Genomic DNA, 17,941 nt, shown 5'->3' with positions numbered 1-17,941 from the left:
GTCCAATAGATGCCCTGCAGCCAGATCACCTGGAGCCACCAGTAGTTAAATAGTGTGGCCTTGCTGCTCATGGGGATTCTGAGTTCTCTGTAGAGAGTGCTGAAAAGAACTCATTATAGGATTTGGGCTTCAGCTGGGTGATTTAGGGAAGGAACACAGGTAGGAGGGGCTCACCAGATTGGATGCTGCCAGAAAGCAGAAGCAATTGTGCGACCGAGGATCCTCAATCAGTGTCATCTACAGAGTGGGAGACCAAAACGATGATAATGCTGATAGGTGATAATTGGTAGAGACATATTTATTTTAGCTTAATAAGAGGCTCAATGAGAGAGGGAGCTTGGGGTTTTGTGGGTAGCATGGGGACCTCGTTTTGTCCATGCTGAGAAACAATTGTGAAGTGGCCTTGCTGTGTCTCACCCTCTCACTGTCCCAGAGGGACCTCGGGTGAGGTTGGTGTTTTGTGAGCCTGTTTATGTCCCATGGGGGGACATAAACAGCTAGAAGTCAGGCCAGCTTCCAGGGGCTGCTTCTCTTTTTATTTCTCCAGCTCTGAAAAGTCTCTTCACAGCTTCCACAGTGAACACCCGCTGCCTGAATGCATCTTTTCCTCCTGGGTGCTCTAAGAACTTTTTTTTTTTAATCAGCATATAGCATACAAACAGTGGCTGTTTGCACACTAATTTAAAAGAATGTTCCTAATGGTACAGCTCATCGATTTTTGTTTTCATTTGCAGACACCTGTGGAGCACCACCCAAGGTGGAGATAAAGAACACTTCCACACCCCAGAAGGATCCCTTGTGCCCCCTCCCAGGTGACACCCCACCCCAAGGCATCCACTATCACCCTGTCACTGCAGAGGCCTCTTTGGAACATCCTATAAATGGAATCGTGCTGCACATTCCTTTGTGTCTGGCTTCTCTCGTTTACCGTAAAATCTACAGACTTTACCCATGCTGTCATAGGAGGCAGCAGCTTCTTGTGTTTGTTGCTATGCAGTGTTCCATATTCCAAAGCACCACAGCAGTTCAGTGGGGGAAAGGAATGACTTTCAACACATCATGCTGGAATGACTGGACATCATATGGAAAATCGCAAACCTTGACTTGATGCTCCATGCATAGACATGATCCAAGGTGGATGATAGACTGCAGTGTAGAGCATTCAAGGCAGTCTTTATGGCCTTCGGGAGGCAAGGATTTCAACAGAAGACAAGGCGCCCTACCTGGGAAAGAAGAAATACAGATGTTGTACTTGATTGAAATTAACAACATCAAAAGATACCTTTAAGAAAGTCAAAGGGCAAGTCCCAGCGAGGAGGAAATATATTTTTTTAAGATTTTATTTATTCATGAGACAGGGATCCCTGGGTGGCGCAGTGGTTTAGCGCCTGCCTTTGGCCCAGGGCGCGATCCTGGAGACCCGGGATCGAATCCCACATCGCGCTCCCGGTGCATGGAGCCTGCTTCTCCCTCTGCCTGTGTCTCTGCCTCTCTCTTCTCTCTCTCTCGCTCTCTCTCTCTCTCTGTGACTATCATAAATAAATAAAAATTTTAAAAAAACTAAATATTTACTCATGAGACACACACACACACAGAGAAAGAGAGAGAGAGAGAGGCAGAGACACTGGCAGAGGGAGAAGGAGGCTTCATGCAGGGAGTTCAAAGCGGGACTCGATCCTGGATCCCAGGATCAAGATCTGAGCCAAAGGCAGGCGCTCAACGGCTGATCCACCCAGGTGTCCCTAGGAGGAAATATTTTGTTTACTCTTTCGATCTTGGCTTATCATTTCCTTGATGGTTTACTACATATTTCAGCATGCGTCCCTTTTTTCCCTTCACTTTTATCCTCCAGGTTAAGATAAAATTGGCACGTGACACACAATTACACATTGTGTAAGTTTAAGGTGCTCAGGGATGAGAATATTTAAGCATGCAATACAGTATCATTAGCTATAACAGCATTAACAGCATGCTGTACATTAGATCCCCAGAACTTATTCATCTTAGGACTGGAAGTTTGTACCTTTGACCAAGAGCTCCCCATTTTCCACACTCCTGATGCCTGGCGACCACGACTCTACTCCGTTTCTCTGAGTTTGACTTTTTCAGATTCCGCCTACAGGTGAGACCATATAGTATTTGTTTTTCTCTGAGTTACCTCGCTTAGCATCATGCTCTCAAGTTTCATCCAAGCCACAGCAAATGGCAGGCTTGCCTTCTTCCTCATGGCTGAATACTATTCCGTTGTACGTGAACACCACATCTTCTTTATCCATTCATTTATCGATGCTGGACACCTAGGCTGTTTCCCTATCTTGGCTATTATGAGTAGTCAGCATGAGTTTTCTTCTTCTCTCTTTCCCATGTGTATTTCATTCAAAAGTCATGTGGATTTTAGTTCCAATTCCATCCAGTCCATGACATGAAATTGATAAAAAAAAATCTCCTAAGATTTGGAGGAGCCAAATTATTTAATTTTCACAGAGCCGTTTGTGCTTCAGTTCCTGACCAGTACTTTGGCAGCTGGGATGGACCCTCTCGAGGCTGTGGTGTTTATCCCCCTCATTGTCTACAGGATCATGAGGCCAGTATTATCATTATCTCCTCCTTCCAGCTGAGGCAACCAAGGCTTCAGGAGGCTAAGGGTGCACCAAGGTCATCCGCAGCACCCCTAGCCAGTGTTGTGGTCAGTGCGTGCCTGGTATACAGTAGGTGTTGACTAAATGCTTCAAAACCTGCAGGATTTCCTCAGCTTTGGGGCTCCGCAGACCCTTGTGTGTGTGCGTGTGTGTGTTGCCAGGTACTAATTGCATGTCCGTGTAGCAGTCCCAGGCAGGAGACATGATTTTACCATTGGATATGGATGTCAGCTAAATGCTGCAGGATGCCCACATCCTACCTCTTCATGCCAAGAAATAACCAAACGTTAAGACCATCCCTGCTTTTACAGTCCTAACCCAGCCCTAAAGCCTGGGACACCAAAGACAGATGACAAAACACAAACAGGGCAGTATCCCCGCCCCAGGACTCCAGCTACTTTCCATTCGTCAACAGTGCCTGAAGTTACACCCCAGCTCCAAGGTCAACGTGTGGCCGCTGGGAGGTGAGGCACTCCACCTCCCCAGGTCTCTAAGCCGCAAAACAATGGAGATGCACTCAGAGGCTTGCTCCCAACTCAAAGGGGCTGACCAATTAATTCACAGCTCCTGCCTCCCACCTCCAGCCAGCCGGTGCCTGGCTGGGCACTGCATGTCCTGTTTTTTCCAGGACAGCTGCTACCCTAAATCCTCAAAAATAGGAAAAAGGCCAAAAGAGAGGGAAAGAAAACATCTCTCCTTATTATCAATCGGCTTACGTATGGAGATGTGTGAGGAACACAGAGATAGTCCCCAGACTTGGGGTCAAGTTCTGCCTCTGTCATTCACAAGCTGGGCCTCAGTTTTCTGGGCTATAAAATGGGCGTGATATCATTGCTCACTTCAGAGTGTCATAGGGAGGACTTAAGAATGTGCAAGGGTTTTGAGCTTAGGATCTGGAATCTAAGGATCAGGATTCAAGGGCTGGCCTTGGGCGGATCCCACAACCTCTCTGAATGTCTGGTAGGAGTCTTGCCAAAGCTGATGGCCAAGGCCCTCCTGACTCCGTCTTCCTGGCTCAGGAGCCACAGTGTGCTCATATGAAATGACGGGATGCTGGTAAGAATTGCTGCGAGGACAGAACACAATAATGTTTGTGCAATGGAAACCATAAAGTATGGCATCTTTATATATTTCGTATATATTTGCTGAGAAGCTGTTATATTCTGGACACTGAGGGGGGTTACAGAGATAACTCTAGCACCTCAGGGATTCCAGGGCCAAGGGGAATAGACAGGGTAAGCACACACCATCCACTCCCCACCCCTGCCCTATGCTTTGGGTACCACTGCATCCCCAGCCAATGGGTGAGGAAGCTGAGGGCCAGGCAGACATCATACAACGTACCTGTCTAGCTGTTTCTCGTGTGCTTTGTGCTGCTCCAATCAAAACAGGCTCCAGCTGGTTTTGATGGAGGAGATTTGGGCTAAGGAGACAGGAATGGGAGTGGCTTATTATGGTGGGGGTGGACAGGAAACACCAGATCGGCTTAGTGAGCAGCAAATAGGTCTTGGTGGCGGAGACTCAACTGTCCCAGGCTACAGGGACAAGCAGGGGAGATGGTGCAGAAGACACATCTGGGGAGCCAGATGTCTTAGCCTGAAGCCATAGGAATGACATCTGCATACCTGGCCAAACCCAGAGCTCAGGCCTGGGGATGCAAAGGGGAATCAGACATTTGCTAGGCCCTGGGAGCTCATGACCTTGCCAGTGAGTCAGATCCACAGGGTGGAAGCTCAGGCAAGTGAGGGAGCCCACAGGGCCTCCAACCCAGCCTGGGGCACCAGAGAAGCCTTCAGGAAATGTGAGGCCTGCCTGGACCTGAAAAGATGCACAGCTAGGCGAAAAGGGGTGGGGAGGACTTGGAGGGAGAGGGAATGATGTGTGCTAAGAATCTCAGGCTGGAGGGAGGCAGGAGGCATCTGAGGAGGCATAAAGGGCTAAATGGGATCCAGAGCTTGGGGGGAGGGATCAGCCTTGGACAAGAGGAAAAAGGATGGAGAGGTCAGTTTGCAGATGGTGGGAGGGGGGGTGTTGAGGATTGGAAGAGGGAGTGGAGTGACAGGAGACACCTCTATCCTTGTTCCCCACTCCCCACACCCCATGCTAACTCTGCTCCAGCCACACCTGCCTCCTGGCTGTTCCTCCAGCATTTCTGCACACTCACTCCAACCTTGAGCTCAGGATCTTAGGAACAAAGGGACCTCCAGGCCTTTGCACACGCTGTTACACCCTTGGCCTAGAATGTCTGCCGGGCTCACTCCTTGTTATTGTTCCAGTGTCTGTTCACACATCCCTTCCCTGATGGGCATTCCTTGGCTATCCCATCACTGCTGTCTCTTTACCCTGCTTTATTTCTTTCTGAACACTTATTACTTACTGACATATAATCATGAGCTTAAATGCATATTGTCTGTCTCATCCATTTAGCATGTAACTTGCAGAGAATGTCAGTGTTGCTCATGGCTATATCCCTGACACCTAGACCTGGTATGTAGTGGGTGCTCAACAAAAGTGTGTTGAGTGAATGAAAGACCAACTAGAACAGGCAGGAGGTAAGAGGGACAGTCTTTGGTGACCATTTTACAATTTTTCTCCCAAAGACACATTTGGAAGACCTCTGCTCTCTGGCATACAAAATGAGCATGCATATGGCTTCCTCCAAGCCTTGCCCACCCCCCACCTCCCACCTCTGTAGAGATACCTAGGTCGCTATACTCTGCCTCTGGTTGGATGGAGGGCTCTGATTTTGCTGGGGAAGCTGGCATGGGGTAGGGGGTAAGGGTTGGAGTTGGGACATCAGATTAGATTTCAAGGAGCTGCTCTCTGGAACTTTGACTGGGGCAACTGGGATGAGTCTCCCCTGTTCCATGTATCTCTCATCTTCCAGCAGGCTAGCCATGGTTTATTCCCATGGGGCAGCAAGGTTCCAAAAGAGTTAGCAGAAGCATGTAAAGCTTCTTGAGACCTAGGCCTGGAACTGGCACACCATCACTTCCACATTCTAATGGCCAAAGCCAGGAATAGGGCCAAGCTCAGATTTAATGTAGGGAGAAACAGACTCTGACTCTTAGTGGGACGAGCTACAAAGTCACAAGGGACAGTGCACCCAAAGAGGTGTGAAGTGTTGTGGCTGGTTTTGCAACCAATCATATATATTAAGCCACAGGTGCAAGACATGAAATAATATGAATTATTGGTCACTTCTAGGAAGTAGGGGTGAGCGATATGGATCTCCTCTTATATTTTCTGATATGCCCTTTCATGGTGTTTTATGTTTGTTTCAAAAATGAAACATTTTGATTTTAAAGAAATGAAGAATGTATCCTTGAGGTGTGTTTTCAGATTTACGAAATGATACTCTGTGCTCGAGGAGGGGGAGTATCTGGCAATCCTTTGCTTGCAGGAGAGATTGGAAACGCCCTATGTGAATGAACACCAGTGGGTCCTGCTTAGGCAGCAATTAAGGCCTCCACTTGATGGAATTTTGTTCACGGGTAAAACGAAGAATCCCATAGCCTGAAATGTTCTGATACACTGCAGGACACGTAATGTGAAAACAGCAAGGTGTGCAGGCACTGTACGCGCCCTCTGGTGTGACAGGTGTACAGACTGTCTCTAGAAGGGGGCACAGGACAGCAGCAGGGGCTGTTTGGGGGTCGGGGTGGATGGGGAACAGCTTTCTCTTTATATCCTTTCGTACCCTTACAATTCTGTATCACATGAGTATGGCTCCTCTTCAAAAATAGATAGAAGTTCAAAATGATTTGTTTTTGAAAGTAAATCAAAGTTTTAGAAAGAAAGAGGAATTCTTTGTGAAATGCCTGGGGGAGGGAGACAAAGGATGACATAGAATTTGTTCCAACCACTGACTCATTCTTTGACCCATGGGTAAGTCACTGGCTGTCTCTGAGCTTCAGTTTCTACTAGCTACAAAATGGGCCAAGTCTCCTTGGCTCCCTCCCAGGTTACTGTGAACAGGGCCACTGTGTTAGGCTACTCCAGGGGGTGCTGCTCACATCACAGTCCATGTGACTGGCGGCTCTTACAATTGTGCAGTGCACGGCATGAGCAACCATAGGAGGCAGCCCTGATTGGAGTCCTAAATGGGATAATGGTGAGGAGACAGCTTTGAACATCATGAGGGTTCATGTGCATATGTGTGTGTAGAATGTGAAAGTGCATTCCTCTGACTAGGTGTGTATTTTCTGCTGACATGTGTCCTGTGGACATGAGCTGGGCTCACCCTCCCTTCCTTCCCCAGCTCAGGCTCCTGAGTCCTTCTAAAAACCATGCCAAGAAAAGAAGGGGCCACATATTAGGCTGCTGAGGCCTCACACTTCACATTTAGGGGCTCAGTCGTGAGGCAAACTTGTATCTTCAGGCTCTTTCCATGCTGGCTCAGCATCTCCGTCCCCCAGATGCAAGAGAGGAATTCTCACAGACCAAGATGCTGTCTGCTTTTCAAAGTGCAGAGATATAAGCTCAGTCAAATCCCAGCTCTGGCACTTACTGCCCTTGGGACCTGTGAGCCTCAGTGTTCTCATCCGTGAATTGGAGATACCGATCGTGAGGGCGGCTGTAAGGATGAAATTGTACAGTGAGGTCAGGCACACACGAGGTGATGCAGTCAACGCTGGCTTCTGGAACTGGCTCCTGGGACCACTCATGTGCTCAGCCCTCATCATCTCACAGTGGTTATGTTTACACAGACATAAGATGCACAGAAGGAAACACAGCCTGTGTCCTCAGCATTGGTGATCCCAGGAATGGGAGGGCATCATAAAGAAGAGAACTCCATGCAGGATTGTAAAGTTGGCAGAAACCCAAGTGAAGTCATTTGCATTCTGTAAATACAGAAATAGTTAGAAAAAGAAAAAGAAAAGAAAAGGCTGGGCACAGAGGATTTTTAGGGCAGTGAAACTACTCTGTATGCTACTACAATGGTACATACACGTCTTGTACATTTATCCAAATCCACAGAATGTACACCACCTAGAGTGAACCTTCAAATAAACTAGGGACTCTGGGTGATAATGATGTGTCGGTGTAGGTCCAGGCTCTACAACAAAGGTACCAATCTGTTGAAGGAGGCTGCGCATGGGTGGGGCCAGGGAGGATGGGAAATCTCTATGTTCCTCTCAATTTAACTGAACCTAAAATTGCTCTAAAAAAAAAATCATTTACTTAAAACAACAACAACAACAACAATTGTTATAGTCCACAGAGGGCACATGTGTCTATCACACAGAAAATCCCCCAGGCCTGAGAGAGATCTTCATTGTGTGGACCAGACGGTGCAGGGAGAGCCCTGCAGCAGGGGCCAGAGGCCTGAATCTGAGTTCCAGGTCTTTCTGTGCCTGGCCAGCTGGGTGCCCGGCAGTTGGCCACTACTACCAATAATGTTCAGGGCCTTTCTTGCATGCCCTAGCCTCCCTCACTCACCACACTTCCTCTTCCACATTCAAGAGTTTTTGACACACTCCTCTCACCTAGGAAGAAGATCTCACTGTCTTACAGCCTCGGCAAGGAAAGAAGCCTCACAGGTCAAGGCCATGGTGAGAGGAGGAAGATCTCCATGTACAGAGGAGTCAGCCCTAGGGCCAGTCCCCGACCTGGGGGTTGGTCTTTAATTTATGTCCCAGCAGCCAGAAGCTGGGCAATACTGCTAGGCCTCACAGCCAGCTTCAGGAATGGGGAGGCCAGAAAACCCCACATCTAGTTCCTTCCAGGGAAGACAATGGCCTCAGCCTCTTGGTTGCCGTGTGACCTTGTGTGGTCCCTACCCTATCTGCCTCATCAGATTCTCATGATCCAGGTTTCTGACTGGTTTCAGGGGCTCTCTAGGCTGGGCCTGGGGCCAGGGGTCTGCATGGCACAGGAGGCGACGTTTCCCAGAGTGGGCTGGGGCCTAGTGGGCACAGTGCCCACCCCTCAGAGGTGCTCCGGACTCCAGAGTTTGTGCGGGGCAGGGCAGGCAGATGGAGGGGAGAGGGCAAGACCGCCAGGCACCTGGTGGGAAAGGAAGACAGGTGTCTTCTGGCAGGGGGGGGGCAGCCTGAAATCTACAAGAGAAGGCCATCTACAAGAAGTGGCTTTTCTGGGCTCCTTCACCTGAGTTCAGAGATAGGAAACAGGCTCAAAACAGCACGCGGTACCTGGGCCGAGTCTGAGCCCTGCTTTCGGTCTGGTTCTTCCTCGGCACAGCTGAATGCCCCTGGGGCAAGCAGCCCGCTTTTCTGCTGGAGCCTCAGAAGCATCACCCTGTGGTCACAGACCCTAAGTGCCCTACGCAGTTAGAGGCAAGGACCAGGCGAGGGGATGTCAAATTCCAGGTGAGAGGCCCCTTCAGGAATGGTCAGCAGTGACCAGCGCTGAGTTTGTTCCCACAGTCGTGGTTCCAATGCCAGCTCTGCCACTTGACCAGCTGCGTCTCCGTGGCCAAGTAACTTCGCTTCCCTGAGACCCGGTCTTCCTTTGCAAACGGGGGGGGGAGGGGGGTAGGTTACAGGGATGTAGTGCGACCCTGTGTCACCTGCTTGCCCAGGGCAGGCCCTCCGACGGCCGTCGCCCCTGCCGCTAAGCCGCTGCTCTGAGTTACCAGGGCGGGGAAGCAACAGCCTACGGCGCGCCGTCCTTCCCCTCCGCTGCCTCCTCCTCGCCGTGAACGGGGGCCCCAACGCCGGGCTGGCCGGGTGGCTTGCGGCGGGGTCACGAGCGCGCAGCGCGGGAGCAGGCGCGGGGCCCGGAGCCGCCCGGGCCGAGGCTGGCCTGTGGTCACGGACGGTTCTGCCGTCGGTACACAGGAGCGCGCCCGCCCGCCCGGGCCGCAGACCTCGGGAAGGACGGCCTCCGCGCCCCCGCGCCTCCTCGCGCCCCCCTCCCCCGGCCCAGCCACCTGCACCTCCGGTCGTCGGGCTCCCCCGGCGGCGGGGGCGGGGGTGGCGGGGCGCACTCCACCCGTTTGCTGCACTTTTCTCTCCCACGTCCTGCCTCCCTCTCCGGATTCTCTGCTTAGTTTCCTTTCATTCCTCTTTCTTGTCCTCTTTCTCCTATCCCCTTTCTCTCTTCCCTTTCTTCTCCTTTCCGGCCTCTTTTTCTTCTTCCCCTTTTATTTTCGTTCTCCTTCCAGCCGGCCTCGCCGTCCCCTGCCCCCGCCCCCCGCGGGCACCTCCCGCCGGGCCGCCGCCCGCGCCCCTGCCTCGGCGACTTGGGGCTCCCTCCTGGGCCACCAGGGGCCGAGAAACGCCGGGACTGGATGACCTCGGGTTGCGGGCTGCGTCGGGAACCTAGCCCGGCCTGCGGACAGTGCCGCAGCTTAGACGTGGAGTCCGAGGCCTGTAGTTTCAATAGAAAATGGGGTACAAAAGGGGAGATTAGGATGAACAAAGGAGTCCTAGAAAATACGCATCAGGGGCGCCCGGGGTCCCGGGATCGACTCCCACGTCGGGCTCCCTGCATGGAGCCTGCTTCTCCCTCTGCCTGGGTCTCTGCCTCTCTCTCTCTCTCTCTCTGTGTCTCTCATGAATAAATAAAAAGTCTTTTAAAAAGTATCAGAAAGCTAACAACTGCATAAACATTACAAACTCCAGAAAAAACACACAATTTTTTTTATTAATTAACTTTCTGACATACCTTTATAATCCCCCCCCCCAACATTTCATTGGTCACCTTTATATGATGACAGTTTTCTCGTGTTGCTTTCAGGGCCTCAAAAGATAATTCACTCTTTCCTCTAACATGGACTGTTGAATGAAGTTTTTATTACTATAGACTGTTCAGGAATGTTTCAGTGTCACAACATGTACTTGGAAATGTTTTATATAAACATACTTACATCTTAGCACAATTTGTTAAATTTGGAATGACCTCCATCAAACTTTTTCCTATGTGATCCATTATGGATGCATTGGTTATTTTTAGTATAGCTGTAAGTTTGTGCCCTGTAAACAGAAATTCTGATAAATTGCATTTTGCATGATCTTTGCCAAAGAAGAACCAAAAAAAAAGGATTGTGGTTTTGATTGTATATGCTGCATTATCTGGTCTATTCCTGCAGGAGAGAACTTTGGTTTGGATCAGGCATCCAGGACACAGCACTGAGAAGCAAACCCTCCATTCACAATTTCACATGTCTGATGGGAGGAAGAAGTTTCTACAGAATAGCTCTGGCTTTTCACATTCCAGGCCAAATTTTTCTTCACTTTCTGTGTACTCTCTGTGCTGGGTGACAATAAAGCATATTCATATGACTGCCATACAGCTGTGGGCATGGGTCTTCTACACCCAATGGCTGGCAATGACTTAGCCATATATGAAATGACTTTATGAAATGACTTTCAGCCACATACACTTATCTCAGTAAACTCTACTGTATCTCCAGCCTAGTTTTTCCTAAGCTGAATCCCCAAAATGCCCACAGCCATTCTAATGTTACTCACTGGGATGCCTGGGTGGCTCTGTGGTTGAGTGTCTGCCTTTGGCTTGGGTTGTCATCCCCGGGGCCCTGGGATCAAGTCCTGCATCGGGTTCCCCACAGAGAGCCTGCTTTCTCCCTCTGCCTGTGTCTCTGCCCTCTCTCTGTGTGTCTCTCATGAATGTATGAATAGAATTTAAAAAAAAAAAAAAAGAACAAGATGTTTTAAGCTCTCTATAGAACAAGTCAGGGAATCAAGAAAGAGCACAGGAAATCACTAAGTGGAAGAGGAGAGACACAAGTGGTCTAATGAGAAGGGGTCCTGTGGAGAGCCAGGGAGCCGTGGAGAAGAGAGGGTGAGGTGGAGATGGGCGTGGTCTGCTTGGGAGGAGCTGACCTCTCTTTATACTCATTGCAAACATTGTCCAGGAATCAACAAACATTTATTGGACACCTGTGGTTTGGAATAGAGAAGGGAACAAGACAGACAGAAATCTCTGCTCTTGTGCAACTTAAATTTTGGTGGTGGAGACAGAAAATAAGTAAGCAATAAAAGAAAGTGAGAGAAATTAATAAATGGCAGTGCAGAAAATTAAGCCAGGTGAAGTGGTAGAAAGCTCCATGGCCTACTTACCTTGGGAGGTGACATTTGTGCAGAGACCTGGCCAGCTAGATGGATCAAGTCATGGGAAAATGAGGGAAGAGCATTCTGGGAAGAGGGACAGCAAGTGCAAAGCCCTGAGGTAAGTATAGGCCTGGTATGTCCAAGGAACACCAAGGAGTGGAGTGAGCTGGGGGAGAGTGGCAGGGGCCAAGATGAGACTGATGGGTGGAGTATCAGACATGCAAGAATTTAAAAATGAGGATATTGAATTTTATTTTACATAGGTAGGATTTCAAAGGAAATACCAAATCCTAGGGCTCAAGTGGCCTTGATGCTTTAAAGTACTGTTGAGCTAGAAATCAAGCCATATAAAGCCTTCACTGCGAGCTAGGCTCTGAGACATAGCTTTTCATAGCCATTTTCCATTTGATTCTTAAATGGTGGTGGAGATGCCTGATTTCCATTTTATAGCTGATCCAACTGAAGCCCAGGAAGGTGAAGTGCTTCATCCCACATCACAGAGCTAGAAAGTGGATGAGCCCAAGCATGGCTCATGTTCAACTATAACATGACTTCATAGCACTTCCTAAAATGGGTGCGGATTCTTTAAAGTTAATAAAGTGTTTTATCTGTACCTTATCTCTTGTTGCTATTATGGAGTGTTATCACCTCTTTGCAATGGCCTGGGAAATGTCTCCGAGACCTTGAGTGAGTAGTCACAGCTCTGCAGTTGCTTCTTTCTGAACAGGATCACTGTGACTCGAACCCAGAGTCAGGTCCAGCCAGTGCCAAGTTGCTTGCTAGCCCGAACACTGCCTTTGCGCCAATCAGAAAAAGGCTCCCTTTGCTCAAGACACTTGTTAACTTCTGGCTTCCAGAAAAGTATTGTAATACAATTCTGTTAGAGCACCCTGTGAGGCCATCTGTAACAACTATCCTCATCCACATGTGAATCTGTGCTCTCTTTATGTGAGAGGGTGCTCACTAGGATGCCCTGCCCTCATGCAGGGTACAGCCTGAATGACACAGTGATTTTCTGTGCCCTGATTAAAATACTTGGGTTGGTGAAGCTATGAGCCCCAGCAGAAAGGAGATCTATTTGGAAGTGATCACACGTGAACCCCAGCTGTACCCCAGGGGTGACCAGACCATGACTGTCTGGCTTTTCCTAGAAACTTCCTAGCCCATCAGGGACAATGGGTTCCAGTTCACTGCCTCATCACTGTGCTGTTCATCCCCGGCCACCACTCCCTCCTCCCCGTCTCCATTGCCTCTACACATGCTCCAGGGTATGAAATGTCCTGGGCAGCACTGGCTCCCCACACAAGGTCTCTTGGTGCAGTGACACAAGGCTCCTGCCCTGTCCCCCGGCAAAAACCTCCCGCCTCAACCCTGTAGCACTCACTGGACACATTTCCCCTGTGTGTCCAGCACCACCTCTGAATGACGGGGGCTCATCTTTGAAGTTTTCCAGCTCCTAAATTTAGAAGCATGGATTAAATCCAAATAAATGGAGAGTTATGTAACTTCATTTTCCTCTTCACTGTCCCTCCCCTTTGAATAATCAGCCTTAATCAGCTAATGATGGGGCCCTGAATGCAGCCCCAATCCTCAGAGAAGCTATTAGGCTTATATAAGGAGTGACATTGACCTGGTGTATTATGAGGCTTTAAAATACATCCTCTTTCTCCCTCTCCCTTTTCTCATTCTCTCTCCCAATCTCTCCCTCACCCACACTTTCACACACACACACACACACACACACACACTCACATACTCCCCCGACGTGTCCATCAAACACTGAAGCTGCTTAGCTAGTCCGGGATCAAATACATGCAAACTGAGAGAAGGTATTACTCATCAGGTGGTTTAAATTTATCACCTAAAAATAAATCACCTCAATCCCTAATGACAGCTAATCCAGGAAAAAAGGGAGCATTTTTATCATAGAATTACAGAGTGTTTGAGAGAAAAGGGAGGCTCAGGGAGGGAAATTTGAGGGCTTTCTAATCATCAGAACTGTCCAGCAATAGAATGGCCAGCTGGAAGAAATAGCGAGTTCCCTATCACTGGAGGTAAGCAGAAATTGGAGATAATGGATGAAAATTCTTGCACTGGGCACAGACCGAATGGTAACTGACTTTATACATGGTCAGCCATATGCTAGGAATTGTGCTCTACAGGCATTGTAACAGACCTGGCAAAAAGGCTTCATCTCAAATACCAAATCTGATCTCTTGGGAGTGGCTGCCTGGAGCTCTGGACACACAGAAGGATTCTTTTTTTTTTTTTTTTTTTTTTTTAACACAGAAGGATTCTGAGACTCAGTGGGAAGCAATACCTTGGTTAATTCACAATGTTTTCTGCGGTGCAAAAGGAAAAGACAGAGGTCTTGATTGATTAGCAGTGTCTGTCATCAGTGCAGAAGAAGAGAGCAGAAGATATGCTATTTGCCAATGATGTATAAGAATCCCTTTATAGACGAGGAGACTGAGATTTGGAGGTTTACAGTTGGGAAGAACCAAGATTTGAGGAACCAGATTTGGCTCTAAGTCCATGCTCAGAGTCACTCTGCTGTTCTGCCCCTCGACAATGGGAGGAATGGTCCTGGGGCTGAATATGCAACCACCAGCCAGTAGTGTTCCCTCTTTTTCAGATGCCACAGCATTTGAATTGCAAACTCTGAGTGGTGGTTCAAGGAGGTCATCTACTGGGTCTGCCGGCTGCCCTGAGGAAAAGCACATGGCTACTCCTTGACTGCGGATGGACACTCCATACCCATCATCCCTCTCTGACTGCCAGCTTTACTGGAGATGAGTAGCCCCACATCATGGTGTGAAAATCGAGGCAGCCAAGCATGCGCCATCTGTCCTCCTTGAATCCTGTGCTTGGTGGCATGTTGGAGCCCAAATATCCTAGCCAGAGAGTGTATTCTACAGCAAATATGGTGCAGGAAACCCAAGGGGGCAAAGGGGCCATGGCGAGGACCTAGCCAGGCGCAACATGCCTTTGGTCCACCTTGCCACAGGAGCTGGCTTCTCAGCCTCACCTGCCCTGTGCCAGCTGCCCGCGGCCATGCCATCTGATTGGATTTCATGGTAGCCCCCAGTTATATAGGTGGAGATTGCCTCTTCCCGATCATGTGACACCCCCCTAGGCACCCATCCCTCCAGTCTTCAGACTGCTAGTGCGGGGCTAGACCCCATCCGTACTCTACTCCTCTCCCTGCACACATTTCTCAACAATTCCTCCTTCCCTTCTCGTTAATCATCCATCCTTCCTGTCCCAGGAATCTCTCTCTCTAGCCCCTATGTTGAGCTTCTGTCCCTACTACTTCTTCTCAGGGGGGACATTGTTTACCTATATTCTTGTGAAGAAGCAAAGCCACCATGAGAACGGGATTTCAAGTGGAGCCGTGCCAAGACCCTATAGTGTGGGGATGGTCCTGGTCCCAACCATCCACTCTCTCCTTTTGTGAAGATGGGGAACTGAGGCAACAAAGGCAAGGCACATGCATTAAGGCCACTCAGGACCTCGGCCAGGACCTCAGAGTTGCGTAAGCCAGAGGGCGTGGCTGCTTTTGTGTTCCTTGCAGATGGTGTCCTGGGACTGCAGGCAGGGGCAGGGGCCTGGCTGTGGAGGCTGGGAACGGAGACCAGCGTCCCCTCCCCTGCCGACATTTCACCTTGGATCCCTTTCAAAGTGGCAGAGTTTTACTAACGCTACAGAAGTGCCCCCACCTTTAAGATAAAACCCAAGGCTCTCCCTCCCAAAGAGATAAGTTAGGGGGTGAGGTTTCTGGTTACAAAAGCTGGACCCTGAACCCGTTTCTGGAGTGGACTTGAGCCTTTCTTCACGGCTCATTAACTGGGAGCTGTCTGAAAAATCACTGAGACCAGTTGTTTCCAAATTCTTGGCATCAGGTCACTTTTTTGCAAACAAATTCTTTCTTGGAATCATGTCAAGATGGGATTGGCCCATGACCCCCCTCCAAAACTGTGTGCAAAATTATGTGTGTGCATGAATGTTCCCTGGACGGGAGTCTATAGTTATCTCGATTCTTCAAGGGCTTACTTGCCCCTGGAAGGGTTAAGAGGGCCTGGAAACGTCGGCTGACAGTCTAGGATACTGTGATTGTCACTTCTATTTTTGTCACCTGTTTGCCTTTCTAGCTCCATGTTGCTCCAGCTGACATTTAAATGAGCTTGCCTTTGTAGAACCCACACCAACTGGTGCTGTGGGTGCAGTGGAGGTGTGGGGGTGAGGAGGAGGGCTCCAAACCAACAGATGGAAGGGGAGTGCCTACTGGAGTTGCCAGGAGCATCTGCAGTGCTTTAAAGGGAAAGAGCAAGGTGCCACAGAAAGAACTAGGATGGAGACACCTGGGTGGCTCAGCGGTTGAGCATCTGCCTTCGGCTCGGGGTGTAATCCTGGAGTTCTGAGATCGAGTGCCGCATAAGGCTCCCTGCATGGAGCCCTGCTTCTCCCTCTTCCTGTGTCTCTGCCTCTCTCTGTCTCTCTCATGAATAAATGAATAAAATCTGAAAGAAAGATAGAAAGAAAGAAAGAAGGAAGGAAGGAAGGAAGGAAGGAAGGAAGGAAGGAAGGAAGGAAGGAAGGAAGAAAGAAAGGAAAAAGAAAGCAAGAAAGAAAGAAAGAAAGAAAGAAAGAAAGAAAGAAAGAAGAAAGAAAGAAAGGAGAGAAAACTAGGATGTAGGTGGGATTGTCCCCTTCTAGTCTCTTCTTCTGATACATGTATGGCCTTGGACAAGACTCTGCCTCTCTGTTCTCACGTGTAGCATGAGGACCAGGGTTTTCTGAAATATGAAGGATGGGACACACGACCTGGCCTTAAGTAACATTAGCTCACAAATGGAGAAAGTGATTATTTTCTGATTCCGTTTGGACTTCTCTTTCAGATCATGACCAGGGAGGAAGGCAGGATGGGCAGTGGGAGGATGCAGTGGGAGATGTCCCAGCAGGGCATCTTTAACACCTGGCTACCCCCTGAGGGGCTCCCTGGCAAAGCTCTGGCTGACCTGGCTCTTGGGGCAGCCACCAGTGTGGGTTGAACTGTCATGCACTTTGTTTTCTAGGCATTGTTGTACTCTGTGTATGCACAGCAATACCACTGTCCTTTCCAGCAGGGATATGAATGAAGTCTTCTATACTTTTTAATGGTCTCATAAAGAATGAATATGTGTCAATTTAATACAAAATATTAAGAAAACGATAGAAGAAGAGGGGACATGGACATGACAAAACTGTGGAGTCAGGGTGAGAACGCCCAGAGCCAGGGAAGACTGGGCAAGTAGATCTCCCAGATTCTGAGAAGTGCTATCAGTCTGGACCTCACCCTCCCTGAAGCCCGGAGGGGTCCTGGGGGCCCAGACTCTGCCAAATGACTCTGGAACAGGGGGAAGGGGTTCTGAGCAAATGCCTGGGGTGCAACAAAGGAGCCAAATGTCCTTCAGGTGAGTGTCTCAAACTGGGGCGCATATACCTTTTGGGGTACCAGGATCTGTCTTGTGGAGTTTGTGAAACCGGAAGATTAAGGACAGTGAAAATCAACTTCTGTATAGTTTAAGATGTTACCCTTTTACAAAAATAGTGCGGTAAAAAAAAAAAAAAAATAGTGTGGCTTTGCTGTGGCAGAGAATGGAAATTTCACAGCCACTTTTGGCAGGGTCCCTGGGCCCCAGAATGGTGTGTTCCTCTTTCACCTGAGAGGTCCAACGCCAGGCAGTGCCCAAGAATGGTTTGAACCCTTCGTGGCCTGTGGTGAACTTCAGGAGCTCCCTCATATTGGCGAGGACTCTGGCTTCGAAGCAATAGAAAAGAGCTCAGCTGACTTTTGCCAAAGATATGGGGGCCCTTACTGGGAAGATAAGAGGTCACTCTTGGGATCAAAGTCTCCACATCAGCAGGGCTCAGATGAGGGGAGAAGAAGAACAAGAACCAGGAGATACAGTGTTCAAGGCAAAGACATGTCCCAGGATTCAAGAGTCAAGTCCCAGGGGAGAGTACCCCACTGGCTAGGCCGGCGTCTTGTGCACCACCCTTAGTCTGAGGAGCGCAGGGCACCCTGATCGACAGTCTTGGCCTGACTGTCAAAACCGAGAGTAGGAAAGTTCCCCAAAGGGAAATTGGGATGCTCCTTCCAGGAAGAGAGACAGAGAATGCTAGGCAGGCAAGGAAAACAAATGGCTACTATGTCTCGTCACCTCCCTGTGCCTCAGTTTTGTCCTCTGAAAACAGGGTTGAAAGTGGTCTGGCCTTTTGAGG

General features: G+C 49.2%; 1 long non-coding RNA gene across 1 annotated transcript; it reads right to left on the bottom strand.

Annotated features, from left to right (window-relative positions):
- Nucleotides 1-640: 640 nt before the first annotated feature.
- LOC119877311 lies at nt 641-6,935 on the bottom strand. Its single transcript, XR_005374551.1, has 2 exons — nt 2,024-6,935; nt 641-1,223 (listed from the first exon to the last, which is right to left on the bottom strand). It is a non-coding gene; the product is annotated as an uncharacterized LOC119877311 (long non-coding RNA).
- Between the last annotated feature and the right edge of the window lie 11,006 nt (nt 6,936-17,941).

Source organism: Canis lupus, chromosome 20, assembly GCF_011100685.1.
Source record: "Canis lupus familiaris isolate Mischka breed German Shepherd chromosome 20, alternate assembly UU_Cfam_GSD_1.0, whole genome shotgun sequence".
Taxonomy (NCBI): domain Eukaryota; kingdom Metazoa; phylum Chordata; class Mammalia; order Carnivora; family Canidae; genus Canis; species Canis lupus.
This window is presented reverse-complemented; position numbering and strand designations above follow the sequence as displayed.